This window comes from Peromyscus californicus, unplaced genomic scaffold (assembly GCF_007827085.1).
Source record: "Peromyscus californicus insignis strain IS unplaced genomic scaffold, ASM782708v3 Scaffold_2__1_contigs__length_46816999, whole genome shotgun sequence".
NCBI lineage: Eukaryota > Metazoa > Chordata > Mammalia > Rodentia > Cricetidae > Peromyscus > Peromyscus californicus.
Genome location: NW_026294540.1, coordinates 26,156,936 through 26,168,955, shown reverse-complemented (window position 1 = coordinate 26,168,955; position 12,020 = coordinate 26,156,936). Strand labels below are relative to the sequence as shown.

The window sequence follows — 12,020 nt, the reverse complement described above, 5'->3', positions numbered from 1 at the left end:
AGGCAAGTTTGCTGCTGAGGAGGGCCTCCGTGCCAAGACGGTTTCTGCATCTTCCTTCATCCAATGTCCTACATGAGCCTGGGGAGGACATTGATTACGGAACTTTTAAGTGAAGGAGGGCACCGAGTGAAGGTTTGATGAGTGACTGAATGAAAGTATGAATGAGCACATCAGATCTCTGCTGCTCCAGAGAAGGGGGTGGAGGAAGGAAGAATTCAAAAGGCAATGGAGGCCGGGCAGTGGTGGCGCACGCCTTTAATCCCAGCACTCGGGAGGCAGAGGCAGGCGGATCTCTGTGAGTTCGAGGCCAGCCTGGACTACCAAGTGAGTTCTAGGACAGCAAGGACTGTTACACAGAGAAACCCTGTCTCGAAAAATTAAAAAAAAAAAAAAAAAGGCAATGGAGAGTAAGGTGTGGTGGCCCACGTCTGTAATCCTAGCACTTGGGAGGCAGAGGTAGGTGGATCAGGAGTTCAAGGCCAGCCTTGACTATGTATCAGATTCAAGGCCAGTCTAGGATACATGAGACCTTGCCTTCAAAACAACAAACCAAAAGGAAAAAAAAACCCAGAAAAATTAAAAAATCAAAAATCAAAAAACAAATAAAAAAACCACCCAGGGCTGGTAAATGGCTCAGGGTAAAGGCTCTCGCTGTCAACCCTGCTAATCTGAGTTGGAGCCTCAAAATCCAACTCCTGTGAGTTTTTGCCCTGTGATCTCCGCAAGCACAGTAAGTGAAAATAAAAATCTAAAAGAATCCAAAACAAACAAAAAATAAAAAACAAAGCAGAAACGGACAACAGGGCTGGAGGGGTTGGCTCAGTCAGCAGTGCTCACCAGGCAGGCTGGAGGATCTGAGTTCTAGTCCTGGAAACTTTGCTGTTTTGCTTTGCTTTGTCTTTCTTTCTAAGAAAGTGTGCTTATAACCACAGTGCTAGAGGTAGATAAAGCAGGTCCCCGCGGCTTCCTAACCCGTCTGCCTCTCCTACTTGGTGAGCGGCAGGCCAGTGAGAGACCCTGTCTATAAATAAGTAAAGAGGCAGATAAATAAATAAGACATCGACTGACACTTCCTCTGCCGGTCATATGTGCATACACACACACACACACACACACACACACACACACACACTCACAAAGAGTAAAAAGAGGTGTTCTTCAGAGGATACCAAGGGGTGACTAGGGTCAGATAATGGGTGGGGGATGAGATTCACCATCAGCAGGACCCGCTGAGTGTCTCAGCTTCCATCTCTTCCAGAATACTTCCAGTGCCTTTCTGGGGTGCTCAGCTACTCTACCAGCCCCGAGGCCCACTCTGCTAACCAGGGGTCTTTGTCAGGTGCTAAGGGTTGTACTATCAACTGGGGATAGACTGAAGGCTCTACCCTCGGCATTCTCCCCACCACTGATGATCTTTTTTCTCTAGAAGATTCTAGTCTGGGCACATGCATATTCATCCCTCCCTGTCGAGTCTCCTGGGGTTCAGGACCTGCCCCTCTTCAGTTACGGGGCCACTTCCTGCCCTAGTGGACACTAGCTTCTCCTTCAATGGACAGTGGCTCCTTCTTGGTCTCTGCCCTTAGTGTCTGGTATATTTCCCTTTTCCTCTCTCCCTTCTTCTCTCTCTCTCGTCCAGATTTTTGAAAGTCCTCCTATGTTCCCAAGCTGCTCTGATACTCCTCATCCTCCTGCCTCCATTGCTCGGATGGCAGGTATGTCCCACTGGCCCTGGATCACCAGGGACTTCCCACCCCTCCATGTCACCCTTGCTATTCTGACTGTCAACTCCTCTGGCACCTTCTTTATCAGTCTCCTGGGCCCAGAGGAGGCATCACCTCTCCCGGGGGCCTCCTCCCATAGCCCACATCGCTGTGGACAGCTTCTCTCTAGCTGATCCTCAGGGCCAGTAACTGTCAGTTCCCACTGGGGGATCTTCAAGGTCAGGGTCAGGGTCAGATTGGACTCTGTGTTCTCGGGGCTCACAGGGTACCCAGAAATGGATTGTATATTCGCCCACTCAGATGGCGACTGCTGTCTCAGGGATTTACTGGATCTTATTCTTAGGGAATTGCTGTCAAACCTATCCTCTATGCCTTCTCCTTGTGCACCAGGAGGCAGATACCCACTTAGCAGGATAGGAGACGGTCCTGAGGCGGGAGGCCGGGCTCAGCTGAAAGCAGAGCCCAGGAGACGGCTATCATCTCATTCGAGCTCTGAGCTCTTTCCTCTGAAGTTCTGCAGGATCCATGATCTCCCCAGGGGATGTGTGACCTATTCCCTGCCAGCAGCATCGGCCACTTCCTTCTGCAGTCCCTGGTGTAGGGCACTGACAAGACAGAGCTACCTCATGTTCAGCCTCGTCTGTCCTGGGTCCCATAGTAAACACACACACACACACACACACACACACACACACACACACACACACACTCATACACACTCACGCACACGTGTACGCACACACACACACACACACACACACACACACTCACACACTCACACACACACACACACCTCCCCCCAGGCCCCGAGGCTGTACCCTCCTTGGCTTGCTAGAAAGCAGCCTCCTCCATACCCACATCCGCTCTTTTTATGGCTGCACAGAGGCCCAAACTCCAGCACAAGGAACACAGTCTGCTTTTGAGCAACCCCTGAAGACACCTAAGGATGCTCAGGCTAGAGTTTGTTTTTAAAGAAAAAAATGGATGCAGACGTCTCCCAGTAGCACATTCCCAGTGTCTTAATTTCATGTAGCTATGAGCATGTAGGAAGCAGCCTGTGAGGAGGTACTACACAGTCTTAGTGCTTGTCTTTGGGTGGTAAGAGTCTCTCTCTCCCTCTCTCTCTCTCTCTCTCTCTCTCTCTCTCTCTCTCTCTCTCTCTCTTTCTCTTTCTCTCTCTCGTGGTGTTAGAAATGAATGGAACCCAGGACTTTGTACATGCTAGCAGGTGCTCTACCACTGAGCCACACCCCAGCCCCTCACTGGGGGATTCTAGGCAGGTGATCGACCACTGAGCCACACCCCCAGCCCCTCACTGGGGGATTCTAGGCAGGTGCTCTACCACTGAGTCACATCCTAGCCCCTCACTGGGGGATTCTAAGTGGGTGCGCTACCATTATGCTGTACATCCAACCTTGCAAAAATTTTTATAATTGCCAGGTGCTGGAGGTGCATGCCTTTAATCCCAGCTCTTGGGGCAGTCAGGCAGATCTTTGAGTTTGAGGCAGGCCTAGTCTGCAGAGCAAGTTCCATGACAGGCAGGGCTACACAGAGAAACCTTGTCTTAAAAAAAAAAAAGCAAGCCGGGCGGTGGTGGCGCACACCTTTAATCCCAGCACTCGGGAGGCAGAGCCAGGCGGATCTCTGTGAGTTCGAGGCCAGCCTGGGCTACCAAGTGAGTTCCAGGAAAGGCGCAAAGCTCCACAGAGAAACCCTGTCTCGAAAAAACCAAAAAAAAAAAAAAAAAAAAAAAAAAAAAAAAAAAAAAAAAAAAAAAAAAAGCAAAAATAAACAAAGAAACGAAGAAAAGGAGGAGGAGGAGGAGGAGGAAGAAAGGAGGCACCGACGATAGAACCCAGAGCCTTGGGTGTGCTAGGCAGTGCTCTTACTGAGCTACACTCCTCAGGATCACCAGTAGTCTTGGCCTTGGCCTGTTGGAAAACAGACCATTTGTAAAATCAAAGGATTCAACCCATGCTAGGCGTGGTGGTATATACCTGTAATTCTAGCACTTGGGACTTGGAAGGTGGGGGATTGTCACAAGTTTGAGTTCAGCCCAGGCTAGCCTGTGGCACATGTTGAGACCCTGCCATGGAAAGAATTCAACACAATTTGATTTTCCCTGCTGGTTTCTGTCCTAGGTAATTCTGGGAAACAGTGGTAGGAAGGGGTCCCCGAAATGAAGAAGCTCTCTGCACTCCAGGATCAGGGAACTCGGCCCGGCCTTCTCATAGCTTTCAGAGGCCCCAGCAAGATACCAAGGGATCCAGGCTCTGCCTGCTAGCTTTGGCTGGCACAGCAGTCTCTGCAGTAGGCAGGAGGCCAAGGTGAGGGCGGCAGAAGCTGAAGCCAGGCTGCCTGCTGAGGAAGCATCGCTGCAGGCTGGCAGCTTTTAATACGGTGGGACCCCCTAGGGGGTTGGTGGGCTGCTCTGGAGCCAAGGTCTACATAGCCCCTGAAGGGCCTTTCTACAGATCTTGATCACCTGCCCAAGTCCCCCAAGAGCCCCATTAGGGATGATGCAGGGCTAAGGGGGCTGGGGTGCAGGCAGAACTGTCGTCCTCCTGTGCCCATGACCCAGAAGAGAGTGAAGGAGCAAGAAAGCATAGTGTCCCCCAAGATGAGCAAGGCTGGGCCAGACTGCAGCTGTGAGTGCTGGTGATGAATTTCTCCCTATCAAAGGCCTCTAGACCTCTCACTCTGTCTCTAACCTCCCCACCTCCCTACCTCCCCGTGTGTGTGTGTGTGTGTGTGTGTGTGTGTGTGCGCGCGCGCGTGCACATGCATTTGTGTGCGTGCGTGTGCATTTGTGTGTATGTGCATTTGTGTGTGTATGTGCATTTACATTGTGTGTGTGTGTGTGTGTGTGTGTGTGTGTGTGTGTGTGTGTGTGTGACCGTCAGAGGACAACTTGTGGGACTTGGTTTTCTCCTTCCACCTTGTGAGTCCCTGGGATCAAACTAGGTGCTGTGAAGTCTGGCAGCACAAGCCTTGACCCACTAATCTACCTAGCCAGTCCTCTTCACCGTGCGCTTTGAGGCAGGGTCTCTATTTTTTTACCTGGGGCTTGCAAGTTGGTCTAGGCTGGGCAAAGAATCCCAGAGATCTGCCCATCTGTCTCCCTGGTGCTAGGATTACAAGTGGGCACCACCTGCTTGGCCTTTTTTTTTTTTTTTTTTTAAATATGGGGGCTGGGGATTGAACTCAGGTCCTCATGCTCGGACGGCAAGCTCCTCTACCCCTGAGCGATCTCCTGGCCCCTGACCTCCTCCTCTTCTCCATGTTACAGCCAAACTTCCTCCCTCACCTAACGTATCCTCATTCCCTGGTCTCACTTGTCCTTCAGGGTCACCTCCATGAGTCCCTTCTCCCTGCAGAACCTTCTACCCCTCGGCAGGTCCCTGTCACTGATCCCCTCTCCGTTCATGAACTCTCCCTCTCTCAGCTTCCGGGCCCTTCTCTGGGCCAAGGTGGCGAACCAAGCAGGTCTCTCTTTCCTCCTGGCCCTCTTGAAGTAGTTGCCCTAACAAGACACTCCTGTTCAGGCCTGGCCTTCCCCCATAGAAATCAGCTGCAAAAGTCCTTTCTCTCTCTAATTCCCCAAACCAACAGCCAACTCTCAGCCAACAGCCCCCCTTTGCTCTTGCCCCTTGTGGGGAGCGCTGGGGGCCTCCCTGGCTCTGATGAACAATCCTGGTAGGTATATGGAGCACATTTTTGGTGTCCTAGCTGGTCACTCCAAATTCAGACTAGAGAGGGGTCCAACCTTGGCTCAGCGTGGTATCTGGGACCTTTAGAGCAGCCAAGAGGCCTCCCTAGGCTACGTTTTCCCCTTTGGAAGTTGATTCTGTTGTCAAGAGGGACGGGTGGATTTTGACATCTCGGCTGCAGCAGCTGATAGATCCAACCTTGAAACACTACAGGTGACTTCTGTTGATGGAACCACAGGCTTCCTGACGTGTGTGCATGCGTGTGTGTGTGTGTGTGTGTGTGTGTGTGTGTGTGTGTGTGTGTGTGTGTGTGTGTGTGTGTGAGAAAGCATGTGAAGGCCAGAGGTTGGTGTCTTTCTCAATTGCTCCCCACCTTATTTTTTTGGAACAGGGTCTCTCACTAAACCTGGAGATTGCTGATCACCTAAACTGGCTGGCCAGTGAGCTCCAGGGATATACTTGTTTCCATCATCCTAATGGTGAATTGTGGATGGATATATACCACAGCACCCAGATTTCTATGTGGGTGCTGGGGATCCAAACTCAGGTCCTCGTGTTTGGATAACAAGCACTACTGACTGAGCTCTTTTCTCAATCTCCAGATTTGTGTGTGTGTGTGTGTGAGTGTGTGTGTGTGACAAGATTGAACCCTAGTTCCCTTACTAAGCAAACCATCTACCACTGAGCTGTATCCCTGGGCCTCTTTTTACTTTGACATAGGGTCTTGCTAAGTTGTCCAAGCTGGTCTTGAATTCATTCTGTTGCCTGGACCCACCTTGACCTCAAAAATCCTCCTACTTCAGCCTTCCAAATAGTTGGGATCACAGACCTTCACTATCAGGCCTGGCCTGACATACAGATTTATAGAGTAGAGAGATCTTAAGACTCCTGATGCTGGGGACTGGAGGGATAGCTCAGCAGTTAAGGGCACTGGCTGCTCTTCCAGAGGACTCAGGTTCAATACCCAGCACCCACATGGCAACTCACAACTGTCTGTAATACCCTCACACAGACATACATGCAGGCAAAACACCAAAGCCCATAAAATACAAATAAATACATTAATTTAAAAAATCCTGCTGCTGATGGGAACTTTGGGTGGTCACCTTGTGAGACATTATCACTTTCTACACAGGAACACTGGGAGCCAGAGGTTCAAAGGGACTTGTTAAAGGTCATGCAAGGATTCACGACTGGAGCTGGGCTCAGGCAGGCCCCTGGACTCACGTGCCCAGCCCTACAGTTTTCCTACCCATATTCCCCCTGACTTCTGCTAGTCCACAGTGCTCTGGGAGAAGGTCACCCAGGGGAGCACAGAGAACCAAGGGCAGCACAATGGTCTGGAAGTCACTCTGGGCCCTGGTGTCTTTCTCAATTGCTCCCCACATCATATTTCTAGATCTTGTTTGGATTCTCTGCAAAGGAAGGCCAGTGGCACCTCTTGACCGAATGTGTGTGTGTGACACACACACACATACACACACACACACACACACACACACACACACACACACACACACACGCAGAGGTCATAGTCACATGATAGTCCAAAGCGTAGGGTGGTGGCGCACGCCTTTAATCCCAGCACTCGGGAGGCAGAGCCAGGAGGATCTCTGTGAGTTCGAGGCCAGCCTGGACTACCAAGTGAGTCCCAGGAAAGGCGCAAAGCTACATAGAGAAACCCTGTCTCACAAAAACCAAAAAAAAAAAAAAAAAAAAAAAAAAAAAAAGAAGGAGACACAGGTTGGGGAATGTAGTTCAGTGGGAAAGTACTTGCTTAGCATGTGCAAGGCCTAGGCTCCACCCCCTAGAACTGTGAGAAAACAAAAAATAAAGTAAAGCTGTAATCTCCCCCCTCATCAGCGCCCTAACCTACTTCTAAGATGGGGAAGCCATGGTATTGGCCGCAGAGTGAATTATATGTGGGCTGAGGAGGAGATGTGGGTGGAGAGGGAGGCTGACTCCAATGGACCCGACAGCTGCTGTGACCGTGGGCTGTGTGAGGAAGTGAGAGTTGACCACTCAGAAGGGAATGGACAGCCACTGGCCTGCTGAGGTCAGCAAGAGCTTGTCAGGTAGAGGAGGTAGGGTGAAGGTATGGTAGGGACCAGATGGGACTTCTCCCTGGGGTGGGACCATGATGACCGGTTGCAGTAGGGGTGCATGGATGCCAGTTCAAAGTATATTCTGCCACCAAACATCCCAGTGACCTTGGGGCAGTCATTACCCTACCTCGCTGTGTATGCCTCAAGCTCCACACCTGTCAGCGGACGTCACGAGTCAAGAGACGGACACTCATTTGGACCTTGACAGCCAGAGGTTGGGACAGGTCATCAGCAATATTTCTGCCCCAGGGAGATAGCTTAAGTGGCTTTGTGACCTTGAAAAAGTCAGCCAAACCTCCTGTCTCAGCTCTGAAAAGGGACCAATGAGATCTTCTTTGGGAAGCATTGGTGAAGATTAGCGGGGTCCATTGCAGCCTTGTGCCAAACATGGAACCTGGTGGAGACCCTCAGTTAATATTGTTCCCAAAGGAGATGTCTTTGGGTGATCAAAAGACACACTTCAGACACCTCTGTGTATCTCTGTAAGGAACGTTCACTTGTAATCTGTTTACTAACATTCATCTAGCATCTTATAGTTTCCTTTTTTGTGTGTTTTGTTGTTGTTGTTGTTTGAAACAAGGTTTCTTTGTGTATCCCTGGCTGTCCTGGAACTCACTCTATAGACTAGACTGGCCTCATACTCAGAGATCCTTCTGCCTCTCCCTCCTGAGTTCTGAGATTAAAGGCGTGTGCCACCACCTCCATAGTTTACATTTATGTATTGGTGGGGCGGGGAGGGACATGAGTGACAGTGTACATGTGGAGGTCAGAGGGCAAATTGTGGGATTTGGTTCTCTCCTTCCATAATGTGGGACCCAGGGATAGAACCTAGATTGTCAAGCTCTACGGCAAGTGCTTTTATTTACCCATTAAGCCATCTCACTGGCCCTAACGTCTGTTTAAACAGCTTCCCATTCATTATATAGATTATCCCAGTAATTCAACCACAAAAGATTCTGCCCACTCTCTCAGTAAATGCTCTGAGAGTCACCCTCAACAACAAAAGAGATTAGCACTCCACCTGTTTACACATTAGGAGGCACTCACAAAGGTTAAGGGGTTTGTTGACCTGAAGTCACATAACCTACATTTAATTCCATGTCCTTTTGAATTCGGAGTCCATGACTCTCAAACCACCCACCACTCACCTCTGAAAACCCAATCTACCCTCTTTAGTCATCCTTCAAGAATTCCTCCTCCACCCCACCCGGGAGAGTGGGATAGGATATAAAAGTCAAGGAACCCCCAAACTAGTGTTCTGTGGGAACGATTTCCTAGTCAACATAGTTCTATTTCTGGTTTGGGGGTGGAGGTCTGGTACCAGCCCAGGTCGTGACCTTAAGATGACCCTCTGGGTAGAAGAACTCTTGCTGCCCTTCAAAGTAACTGCCTTTTGCTTTTGATACAGGGTAAAAGACTAGTCCAGGTGTGATCATGCCAGGAGCAGCTGAGTGGAGAGGTGTCGGAGTGGGGAGGGAGGAGGGATGAGAAGTTATGGCTGGGATCGAGCACAGACACTGGAGTGCCACATCTGACCTGAATGGCCTTTGTCCAGATCTTCCTGATCTGTCCTTATGGGAACAAGCTGTCAGAAACAAGAACTTCAGGTGCTCTCACTGTCCAGGCAGGAGCCCTTGGAAGAAAGTAGGAGAAGCTGGCAAGCCAAAGGCTGCATTTCTCTTCACAGCCCCTTATCAGAAATCTGCCACAAGGCTAGACCTACCCCGGGCCTTAAAAATGCTTGCAGAATGTCCTTCCAAACTCCCTGTGGCTATTTCCACATCTGCACCCTCCATCCGCTTCCCAGCATGAGAATAAATGCCAGTCTGTGAGAGACCCAATTCTCACTGCCAGCTTCTGCCTCCCCCGGGCATTTGGGTAGCTGTGAAAAAGGCCAGACTGTCCCTTATGCAGGCACCCCCCTGCTGGACAGAGGCCCAGCATCCAGGGTTTTTTTTTTGGGGGGGGTAGCCTGTTCTCCCCACCTCTGCCTGCAAGTGATGGGTGTCTATAGTGTCCCTGCATCTGGGTCTCCTTTCCCTGGGGAGCAGGTGATGCTCCTAAGTTGGGGGGAAGGGTAACTGAATGGTGGCCTTCTTGGCATGCTCATGGGCTGGACCATGGTCAATTTATGTCCAGGAGAGTCTTCCCCTTGACCCTTGAATTCACACTTTCTCCATCACTTTAGGTGAAAAGAACAGCATTCTCTATCTCTAATTCTACCTCGCCTGATCCCTCGGACAGATAACTCCAGCAACCAACCCCTTAACACTGATCCTCTGCACATCTGGGTCCCCTGGCTGGGGAGGCCTGAGGTCCAACCCAGCCCAGCCCCTCTGGGAAACACCCCCGCCCCATCAGAGGCTCTTACCTCCCCGCTGACCTCTGTAGTCTTCTGGGTGCTGGAGCCGGGCTTCCAGGTCCCGTTTGTCCCCGGTCTTTTGCTTGACAAGGCAGCTCTGTGGCTTCCCCACGGCCCGGCGCCCCCGTCTTCCCTCGGGCGCCGCTGCCGATTGCTGAAATGCTGGACAGCGCACCACCATCGAGGCGGCCTCCTGGGCTGCTTGGTGGCTAGAGCGTCCCGGAGTCCGCAGTTCACCGCGCCCTCTGCAGGCCTGGCGGACCTGATGCTGCAGATGCGGCACCCAGCAGGGGGCGGGGCATGTCTATTCCGAGTGCTGCCTAAAAGCAGAGGCAGTTATTAATTTGGAACTGGGCACAGTCCTCGGTATCTAGAGTCCTTACCAGCACTTTCCCTGAAGGCTGGGCGCAGCTAGACAGCTAGGGGACACTTCCAAAGATTCCCTTGTTATTATGTTCTGACTGAAGCAGGCAGGCTGTGTAGGGGTGAAAAAAATAAAACCCACTGGGGAGAGAGTTCTTTTATCCTGTCCACCCCCTCTCCTCTCTCCATTTCTTTTTTAGTAGTGTCTCACGTACTCCTGTTTGGAGTACTCAAATTCACTATGTAACTGAGGATGACCTTGAACTTCTGATCCTTTACCTGTAGAGTGCTGGGATTATGGACATGCACCGAGCCCCATACCTGACTGATACAGTGCTGGGGATAAATTTCAGGGCTTTGTGGATGACAGGCAAGCACTCCACCAACCGAGCTCCATCCTCAGCCGAGCTTCCGTGAGACAGAATGTTGCTGTGTGTCCCAGGCTGGCCTCAAATTCACAGTAATCATCATGCCTATGCCTCAGGCTCCTGAGTGCTGGGATTACAGGTGTGGGCCCCCAGGCCCGTCAACTGGAGCTTGAGAATGGGATGGCTGGGCATTTGGGTTTTCTAGGCTGGAAGTCATGGGATCCTGAGCTCGAGTCACTATTTAGTGGCTTGGTGTGTCTGCCTGTCTGCATCAGCAACCCTCCTCCTATTTCAGTCAGCCACAGCCAGGAAGGGATCCCAGAAACTTGCCTAGTGTAATCCAGGAGTGTCGACTGTTCCTGCGTCCGTCCCACCGGTGGCTCCCCATAGCTATCTCTGAAGGCAGTGTTAGACGTGCCAGAATCATCTAGAAGGGACAGAACCGGGGTGAGGGAAGTCAGAACGTGGAGTTTAAGAAACTTTTTGGAGGTTTGGAGAGATGGATCAGCAGTAAAGAGCACCCATTGCTCTTGCAGAGGACCCAGGTTTTGTTCCCAGTACCTACATGGTGGGTTACAACTGTTTGTAGCTCCAGTTTCAGAGGATCTGTGGCCCTCCTCTTTGTATCTTTCTCTATTTTCTTCCTTCCTTTCTTTCTTTTTTTAAAATTTAATTTAATTTTTTTGAAATGAGGTTTCACTGTGTAGCCCCAACTGGCCTGGAACTCACTATGTAGAGTGGGCTCAAACTCACAGACACTTGCCTGCCTCTGCCTCTCGAGTGCTGGGGTTAAAGGTGTGCACACTTTTTTTTTTTTTTTTTTTTGAGACAGGGTTTCTCTGTGTAATAGCCTTGGCTCTCCTGGAACTCCCTCTGTAGCCCAGGCTGGCCTCAAACTCACAAAAATTCGCCTGCCTCTGCCTCCCGAGTGCTGGGATTAAAGGTGTGTGCCAACACCGCCCGGCTAAGGTGTGCACTTTAAATACCAAGTCCTGCTCCCACCACCCACTTCAAACTTCCACAGGCACCAGGCACACAGGTACACACATGACTCACATACATACATGCAGGCATCACACACGAGAGAGAGAGAGAGAGAGAGAGAGAGAGAGAGAGAGAGAGAGAGAGAGAAAGCTGTGGATTTCTGTGTGTTTCTTGTGAGCTTATGAGGAGTCTGGCATGCAGGTCTGTAAGTATATTCGGCCATCTGTGGCTGCCTGTCTTACTGCAGGCTGTCTGTGTGAGCCCCCTCCCCACCCCTCCTCCTCCTCCTCCTCCTCCTCCTCACAGGTTTCTTTGCCTGTGTCTTTGGTGTGTGTGTGTGTGTGTGTGTGTGTGTGTGTGTGTAAGATCCTTACAGAACAAAGGTCGGGAGTGGGTAAAAGGGCAGG

The 12,020-nt window shown here is 50.8% G+C and overlaps 1 protein-coding gene across 3 annotated transcripts in view; it reads right to left on the bottom strand.

The window, feature by feature from the left end:
* The window catches only part of Srrm3 (serine/arginine repetitive matrix 3), a 72,233-nt gene extending 62,155 nt beyond the window's left edge, over window positions 1–10,078 (bottom strand). For all 3 annotated transcript variants that reach the window (XM_052753997.1, XM_052753998.1, XM_052753999.1), the window contains exon 1: window positions 9,908–10,078. The gene's annotated coding sequence lies outside the window, so the exon portion shown is untranslated. The remainder of the gene's footprint in view (window positions 1–9,907) is intronic.
* Between the last annotated feature and the right edge of the window lie 1,942 nt (window positions 10,079–12,020).